General features: G+C 50.2%; 1 long non-coding RNA gene across 1 annotated transcript; it reads right to left on the bottom strand.

Moving 5' to 3' along the window:
• Positions 1-211: 211 nt before the first annotated feature.
• On the bottom strand, positions 212-6,097 carry LOC135455481 (uncharacterized). Its single transcript, XR_010442326.1, has 2 exons — positions 1,133-6,097; positions 212-1,088 (listed from the first exon to the last, which is right to left on the bottom strand). It is a non-coding gene; the product is annotated as an uncharacterized LOC135455481 (long non-coding RNA).
• Positions 6,098-9,418: the final 3,321 nt, after the last annotated feature.

Genomic DNA, 9,418 nt, shown 5'->3' with positions numbered 1-9,418 from the left:
CAGCCCGAGCAGGGAAAGGGAAACCAGCGCTGACAATTATCCCTGCCGAGCAGCTTGAGCATTCCTGAGCTTTCAGTAATGGATGATAAGCTGTTGGGAGTAAGATGATCCCCAAAACCCTCCCGTGGCAATGGCAAAAGCAGCCCAAAGCATGTCCCAACACAACTGGTAACACATCCACTGAGGGAAACACAGGTAGGCTGAGAGAACGTTACTTTTAAATTTCATTTATTTATTTTTGTGTACATTTCCCGTAATTCGACTGACATACCATTGCTATAAAGATGCCCTGCTCTTTGAATATTTCCATCCAAGACCACTAGTTTCAAGTGTGGTTATGAAAAGTCACGGCAAACATATGACTGGAAAGAGGTGGTTGGTTTTTGACTTCCAGGCAGTTGTTTGAAGCATTTCAGAGATGCACACGATATTCAGCAGAACACACGCACGCACAGCGCTGGCTTACACACACGCACACGCACACACACATCTGGAAAACTGTTACAGTGGTTGAAGTCTCCAAAAAGGTGTACTGTCCCCTCTCAGCAGCAGTGAAAAACCTCTGAGTATCCTGAGAAATCAAATCAAAGCACAGTAAAGAGGAGTAACTTATCCCATCAGCAGGGTTTGGGGTTGGTTGGGGTTTTTTTCCCCCAAGCCAAATGTATTTTGCCAATCTGATTGAAGTGAAGAAAAGGAAGAAAGAATCTGTGGCAGTGAAGGTTAAAGAAACCAGTTCAGCACGGACCCTAAAAGCATCTCATTAAAACAACAACAACATGGAGTAAAAGCCTCTCAAATGTTACACACACAGTCTTACTGTCACTCTGCTACCCCTGCTCGTCACCAGAGCACCAGGAACAGCAGAGATGGGTGAAGGCAGCACAGGGACGTGCAGGTGGGCAGCCAGGTGACCTCAGAAGGGCTCTGGAGCACGGGGACAGCAGTGAGTGTGGCAGTGCCTGACTGGTGGGGCCTGGCAGTGCCTGCACCGGGCTGGGAACGGGAGCTCGGAGCACCCACCCTGCACAGGGCAGCTCCAAACCCTGGGCAAAGCCCACAGGGCACCGCCAACCAGCCGGTGCCACCTCAGAGCCCTGCCAGTGCCACCTCAGAGCCCTGCCAGTGCCACCTCACGGCCATGCCAGTGCCACCTCACAGCCATGCCAGTGCCACCTCAGAGCCCTGCCAGTGCCACCTCAGAGCCATGCCAGTGCCACCTCACAGCCCTGCCAGTGCCACCTCAGAGCCCAGCCAGTGCCACCTCAGAGCCCTGCCAGTGCCACCTCAGAGCCATGCCAGTGCCACCTCACAGCCCTGCCAGTGCCACCTCAGAGCCATGCCAGTGCCACCTCAGAGCCATGCCAGTGCCACCTCACGGCCCTGCCAGTGCCACCTCAGAGCCATGCCAGTGCCACCTCACGGCCCTGCCAGTGCCACCTCAGAGCCCTGCCAGTGCCACCTCAGAGCCCTGCCAGTGCCACCTCACAGCCATGCCAGTGCCACCTCACAGCCCTGCCAGTGCCACCTCAGAGCCCTGCCAGTGCCACCTCAGAGCCATGCCAGTGCCACCTCAGAGCCCTGCCAGTGCCACCTCACGGCCATGCCAGTGCCACCTCACGGCCATGCCAGTGCCACCTCGCCCCCTCCAAGCTGCCCTGGCTGGCCAAGCACCCTCCCCATGGCTGTGATTTGGGTGCTGTGGTTATTTGGATTCTCACAAGGAAAGAGCTCCCTCCACAAGGCTGGAAACTGAAAATCAGCCCCGCTGCTCTGTGCTGCCTTTAACCCAGCACCAGCTCTGCCCCTGCTCCCTGCCTGCAGCCCAGGCCTGTCCTGAGGGGCTGGAGCTGCCCCGCGCCCCGGCTGACAGAGGGGTTGTGTGAGGTGACAGAGCCCTGCAGAGGAAACCAGCAAAGCCTGAGACAACACAAACAAACACCACGCAATTAAAAGAAGGATGGGAGATGTGGTCTGATGTACTTCTGCCAAGAAATAAATATTTTACACTGCCTTTCTTTTTTTATTTTTTTTTTCTAAAAGCACTTGCATTGTGTTTTTGTAAATCTTAAAATGGTTGAGTTACTCCCTGCACAACACATGCTCACACACACCCACACACACACACCTCTCACACCCTTCTAATGCACACAATTCCAGCTTTGTAGAGCTACTGGATTCACTTTGAGACAAGTTTCTTGTGCATTTGGACAATTTACTTTTGAGACAAGTTATTTGCAAGAAGGCAAAGTTCATGCATGGCTTTGACAGCTCCACTTTCTCATAAATGGTTTTTGAAAAGCAGAAAGCAAATGAGGGCCAAAGCTCCATTTAAAGTTCACCTCGGATGCCTGAAAAGCATTTATACCCACATCCTTCTGAGGTCCCTGCTTTATGAACTTCTAATCAATTCCACATTCTGCTACCCAACGTTTCTTATACGTTTGGGGAAAGAAAACAAACCAGAGAAGCAGTGTGAGCTGTCTGAAAACAGCTGCACCAGGGAAGGGCTTCAAATGTGGCCATGTGGCACTTGGGGACATGGGCTAGTGGTGGCCTTGGCAGCGCTGAGTTTTTGGCTGGACTCGATGATTTTCAAGGTTTTCCCACCCTAAATGACTCTGTGGTTCTCTGATTCTGTTATTCTTGAGCAGAAAGGCTGGGGAGGCTTTGGAAGCACCTTTCCAAGGGGAGAAAGGGAATAAAAAGAACAAAACCTGATGGGTTTGGAGCCCCCAGTCCTGGTTCTCTCCCACACTTCAGGGATTGCCCTCAACATCCCCTGGAGAACAGGAAGCTGCAGATGAAATGCTGGATTATTTCTGCAGATGAAATGCTGGATTATTTCTGCAGACGAATTATTGGATTATTTCTGCAGGACCAGGTGTCCTCCACCCCAGAGGTGACACCTGGCTGTCCCCAGCCCTGCCCTGGCCCAGCCTGAGCACCCAGGGCTCAGCAAACTCCATGGAAATCTGACAGAGAAAAGCCTGGCACGAGCCTTGGACAAACAAAGTTTGCCACCAGCCAGATTTAAATTCCCAGGTGGAAAGTGGTTGTTTTGTCAGAATTCAGGGTGGTTTTAATGATGTGACACAGAGCATTTTACCAGCTAAACTGAACCCTGGTGCTACTCAATCCCTTCTCAAAGGAACAAGAAACCCACCTCGTTCTTCCCTCCTAAAAACATAAAAGTGAGCAGGTTTCTTCAGAAGCCCCCAAGATGTTAAAAGAAAACTCCAAAAAATGACGATTTTTTTAAAAACAAAATTCCTTATCCCCATCCCTAATTCTAGAGCAAACCAGGACACTAAAAGAAAAATAATCTAAGTTGCTATAAATATAATTTAAAATCATAATTAGGTGTCTACTGCCATCCCAGCTGGTAGGAGAAACCACAGGGACTGCACATGGCTCCAGGGCAGGCTGGGAGATACCTTCAGCACCTCTTGGATTGTACCAGAAAGGGATCAATAATAAATAAGAAGAACATGAGAAGGAATATCAGCCTTCCACAGGGATGGAAAAGCAGAGACTTTCACAGTTAAGCAACCAAATGATGTTACTGTAAAAAAAAAATCCTAAAAATAAAGTAAAAAAGGACTTGTATTAAAGCAGGTTGGAAAGTCTTCTCCTTCCTAACATGTTCATGTGCCCTCTTCAACACCAGACCACTGGGATCTGGGTGCTTTTCCATTTTTTTTTTTTGCTCATTTTTTGGTGTTTGGGGTTTTTTTCCCCAGCCAAAATGATGTAGGAATATTGTTGTTACAGGTTTCCCACCATCTCCAGAAAAAGCAGACTTCACACCTTAAGAAAGAAAGTCTAGAAATCCCATGTATTGATGCTAAACAGGGATCTTTGCCAATAAAACTGTAATTCCTTAAACTGAAGATTCTGGACAATTTTAGAGAGTTGTTTAGGGTTTTTTTTCCTACAAGAAATGACAAATTTTACTCCAACACATTTCCAGCTTACAAGAAGCTCCATTTAGCAGCTTCCCCTTGTTGTATTGCTATTCAAAAATGCAGAATTCCAGCTCTTTTGGATGTTGTGACTATTTCCAGCAGCCCCTGGCACAGGGACAGCTCTCACCAAGCACAAACCACTGGATTCACCAAAATAAAAACAGCGGCCGAGCCCTGGAAATTCACTTTACACAGGGATTTTAAAGGGAAAATTCAGAGCCAAATCCTGGCTTGGGGGATGTTGGATTTTGAGCCCCAAGCCTGCAAGAAGCCCCCCAGAAGGCACAGTCCATGCTGTAGGTGTTTATGCAGGATCTGGGAATAAATTTGGGTTAAAAACGGATGGAGAGCTCTGCAGCTGTACCTGGATTTGGGAAAATTCGACCCTGGCTCAACAGCTGTGACAGAGACTGGGATTCATCTTTAAAAACACCTTTTTTGGCTTTTACCAGGCACTTAATCCACATTTCTTCACCCTGGCTGTGCAAATCAAGGACAGCTGGCCCTTCCTGACTTTTCACAGTATCCACCCTGAAAAAAAACCCCAAACCATAAAAATGCTGAAGGTTTTTGGGTGTTGTGGGACACCCCGAGATGGCTGAATGTTCTCTGCTAGAGGGAAAAATCCCAAGATATGGCAGAATCCAACACCTCCATCCCATAATTCCTGGGGAAAATGTGTCTGTGTGAGATTTTGGAGGCCATGGATACTCCAGGCTGCTCTTCCAGCCTCCAGACATTGGCCCCTCTCACTGAATTTATCTCCATCCACCTCCTGGCACAGCTTGGTGTGTCAGGTCACAGCCTTTTGGAAAGATCACGGCCTGCTCTCATTATTTCCTCAAAAACAATCATTATCTAGGGGCAAAACCAGACTGAGTTCAAGCCTGAGCTGGCCTGAATTATTCCTGGAAGATAAAGCAAGCAGCAGCTTTCCTGATGGGTTCAGGAATACTTTGGGGTGTGTTTAGTCTTGATTCAAAAATTACACCACTGCAAGTTTCCTGGATTTAGCTAAGCCCAAAAGCGAAAGTAACAGATCAAAATACCCCGAAATCAAACTCCTAGGAAGGCTTTTCAGCTCTGGCTAACACCAGGCAGCTTTGGAAGTGGCCAGAGGATGTCTGAGCTTTTGAGATTTCCATCTGCGCTTCCAAACTTCTCCCGGTTTATCCCCGCAGAACCTCGCGGCCCCGTCCTGCAAACACCAGGAGCCTCCCAAGGAAGGGATTGGGGCTCATCCTGGCCCAGCCACCTCAGAGCAGGGCTGCTGCAGCTCCAAAGGGCAGCAAATGAAGGGACAAACTCCTGCAGGGTGGGCATTCCCAGCTGGGGAATCAGGGAGCAGGGAACTGGAGAGCACAGGCAGCTCCTTCCTCCCACAAACACTCCATGGACTGCAGGCCCCTTCCCCTTCCTGCTGGCTGCCAGTAAAATCCAATGAAAATTTAAAAAATGAGAAATATTTTGATATGAAAATAAGGATATGAAGGTGCCCAGGATGTCAGGTGTCCCAGAGCTCTGCAGCAACCCCAGGGCTGCTCTGAAGGACACAAATCAAGGACTCCTGGCCCTTTCTGACTTTTCACAGTATCCACTCTGAAAAAAAACCCCAAAACATGAAAATGCTGAAGGTTTTTGGGTGTTCTGGGACATTCTGAGATGGGTGAATGTTCTCTCCTAGAGGGAGACCATCCCCATCCATCCTGCAGCCCCAGCTGCTCCCTGGCTGTCCCTGCTGAATTCCCTCCTCCTGCTGGCCTGAAAATGGGAGATTTCCAGCATTAACCTGGTTGAGACCACCTTGAAAGCTTCCCCTCCTCTCTCTCAGCTCCAGAGGCCTCCAGGCTTTTTCCTTTTTTAAAAAGGGAAAAACCCTCCAGGCTTTTCCCTTCTTCAAGGCCACACAGCAGCAGCAGTGTGCCTTGGGTCACCTGCAGGTTTTCCCCTGTGGGTTCTTTTTGGGTTTTAAGTTTTGCTCCCCTTTTCTGGAGCTGGGGATGAGTGGGACCCACTGGGATTTCCAGTATTAATCTGGTTGAGACCACCTTGAAAGCTTCTCCTCTTCTCTCTCAGCTCCAGAGGCCTCCAGGCTTTTTCCTTTTTTAAAAAGGGAAAAACCCTCCAGGCTTTTCCCTTTTTTTAAGGCCACACAGCAGCAGCAGCGTGCCTTGGGTCACCTGCAGGTTTTCCCTGTGGGTTCTTTGTGGGTTTTAGGTTTTTGCTCCCCTTTTCTGGAGCTGGGGTGAGTGGGACCCACTGGGATTTCCAGTATTAATCTGGTTGAGACCACCTTGAAAGCTTCTCCTCTTCTCTCTCAGCTCCAGAGCCTCCAGGCTTTTCCCTTTTTTTAAGGCCACACAGCAGCAGCAGCAGCGTGCCTTGGGTCACCTGCAGGTTTTCCCCTGTGGGTTCTTTTTGGGTTTTAGGTTTTTGCTCCCCTTTTCTGGAGCTGGGGATGAGTGGGAGCCACAAATGTGGGTCTGAAGGAAGATGTGGGGAGGGCAAGGGCAGCCAGGCTGTGTCCTGCCTCTGCTGCTCCTCCCTGGCAGAGTGCTCTGATCTGATATCATGATCAGAGCACTCATTTTGTCCCCAGGCCATTAAATCCACCCTTAAATTCACTGCACTCTCAGAGTCCTTTCCATTTATCCAGCAATGGCCCTTTGTGCCTGCAGCACTGCACCAGCAGCTCCTGGCTGTGTTTATTCATCTGCAAACACCTCAGATCTGAGATGCAGCTTTGTCTGGCCCTATTTATCACCAAAAGCCTCTGTTTTGATGGGGTGGGGTTGTGTGAAGGAGCAGAGAGTCCTTTCAGCCTTCAGCAGAGCTGCCACTCCTCCAGCATGATCCAGGGGGGATCTCCCCGGGCAAATTCCACATTCTCCATCTGCTCCAGCAAAGGCTGAGCTGAAATATTAACGAGGAGATGTGATCCCTTCTCAGCAGAAACAATCTGGGTTTTACAGGCCAGGCAGAGGCCAGAGGAGCAGGCACAGCTCTGGGATCCATCCTCTGCTGCTGCTTTCAAGGAAAGCAGGAGCCTGGGGCAGGGCACAGGGTGTGAAACGTGCACATCTGGTGCGAAATGTGCACATCTGGTGTGTTCTGGGTGTGCTGACCACCCTCCCTCTCCCCAGGCACATCCAGAGCAGAGGCAGGAGCCTGCTCTAACATCCACAACCATAACATGGCAATAAAGATTAATGAGCAAAAATTGCCATTTTATGTCTAATCCGTGGGGATTTGTGCTCATTAATCTTTACTAGTGTGCAACAACTGTTTAGACACTCAGGGCAGATTCTCAGCTGGACCAAACTGGCTCTGTTCCAGTGGAGCAGTGCCAGTTTACACCCTCCGTGACCCCAGCTCACCATGAGCCATCCCATCTGCAGCAACCACAGCCCTGACAGTATTTCCCCAGCAGCAGGGGCACACAAGTGAAGGCAACTATTTGTCTTTCCCTGCATCCCAAAAAAAGAGAGCTGCATGTGTCCAGGAAGCTCAACAATAGACATGTCAATAAACACCAGGAAATGCAGTGAAAAAGCAACAGCAACAAAAGGAACCCCAAGGAGCAGGGAAGTGGATGGTTTCAGAGGCAAGAATATAAGATCTGGTTTGGCAGGAGCAGAACTAAGAGGGATCTTTGGCATGTGAAAGAGTGAAAGCACCAAGACAGGCTCCCAGAGTTCCTCTAACAGGAACAAGATGGAAAAAGGAAAAAAAAAAATTAAAAAAGGAGCATCTTGGCTGGTTTTTGGGGGGTTGTTTTGAATAAAAAAGATTTATTAAACATGGGAGCTGGTGGGAACCTTGTCTGAAGCACACCAGAGCAGCCACTGGAGCAATGCTGTGTTGACCAAGCAGGATTTCCTCTTCCAGAACGTGGAGGGAAGAAGGGAAATGTGCAGGTACACAGCAGCATGGAGAAATCCCAGCTGAGGCTGTGCCCTCAGCCCCTTCCCACCTGGACAAGGAGCAGCAGGGCTGAGAATTGAGATTTTTTAGAGATTTTTTTCAAGTAGGGACCCACCAACTCCCTCCTGTGTCACACACCTGCCTCCAGACATGAAGTTTCACCTCTTTAACAAGTCAGAGTTGCCTCTTTGTCAGCAGTAAGCTCATCAAAAGCCAGGGGAAAGCAGAGAAATACAGTACAGAGATATCTGTGTCAAGGTTTGTCCACCTGGAAGAACTCCAGGAGAGATGGGCATTGCACCCAGTGCAGCAGCATGGACCTGGTGCTTCAAAACAGCAACCAGAAAATGCCCTCCAGCTCCTTTTTTCAGATTTAAGGGTCCAAAGGAGACCCAGAAAACATCTTTGCTACCAGAGACACTTCAGAGCTCCACCATGGCAGGGCCTGCAGCATCCTGGAGACTGCAGGGGCAGTGCAGTGGGAGGAAGAGGAGGAGGAGGAGGGACATCACACCTGGGGTCCCTGTGGCAGCCTGGAGAGGCCTCTCTGCCCTGCAAACCCACCCAGAGCTGGGCCTGAGCCCCCACAGCTTTGCTCTCTCTCTGCTCCCTGAATCCCTTGGGGGTTCTTTCAGATTTATGGCATTTTGAGAGTTGCTCCTCTAAAAATCCCAGTTTGGGGCAGTCCCAAACCCTGTGCTGTGTGAACACAGAAAATCTTTGTGAAGAACATCCCTAACCCTCCATCCCTGTGCTGTGTGAACACACAACACTTTGTGAAGAACATCCCTAATCCTCCATCCCTGGGCTGTTCAGGAAAGGTTTCCTTGGCCAAACAAAGACCTGAGCAGCAACCAAAGGCTTTTCACCTTCACAGAGGTGCCAATTAAACAGCAGAGAGAAGAGCCTGACCCATCCTGCAGCTCTTTTGAGGCACACAGGAGTCCCTGGCTCTCCTCCCTGAGCTGAAGAGGAATTCCTGGCTCAGGCCAAGCTCTGTGCCCACCACAGGGATGGAGGGACAGCTCTGTGCCCACCACAGGGATGCAGGGACAGTTTTGTGCCCACCACAGGGATGCAGGGACAGTTTTGTGCCCAAAACAGGGATGCAGGGACAGTTTTGTGCCCACCACAGGGATGCAGGGACAGCTCTGTGCCCACCACAGGGATGCAGGGACAGCTCTGTGCCCACCACAGGGATGCAGGGACAGCTCTGTGCCCACCACAGGGATGCAGGGACAGCTCTGTGCCCACCACAGGGATGCAGGGACAGCTCTGTGCCCACCACAGGGATGCAGGGACAGCTTTGTGCCCACCACAGGGATGCAGGGACAGCTCTGTGCCCACCACAGGGATGCAGGGACAGCTCTGTGCCCACCACAGGGATGCAGGGACAGCTCCCCTCACCTCTCACAGCACCTCCCACCCTCAGACAGCTCCACACCTACTCTGGCCTCACACAAACCACTTGAAAAGGAGCAAAGTCATGGAGAAGGAGCAGGGAAGGGAACAGATTGCTGAGTGCC

The sequence above is a fragment of the Zonotrichia leucophrys genome, chromosome 18 (assembly GCF_028769735.1).
Source record: "Zonotrichia leucophrys gambelii isolate GWCS_2022_RI chromosome 18, RI_Zleu_2.0, whole genome shotgun sequence".
Classification (NCBI taxonomy): domain Eukaryota; kingdom Metazoa; phylum Chordata; class Aves; order Passeriformes; family Passerellidae; genus Zonotrichia; species Zonotrichia leucophrys.
Note: the sequence above shows the minus strand (reverse complement) of the source record. Positions and strands in the feature narration are given on the sequence as shown.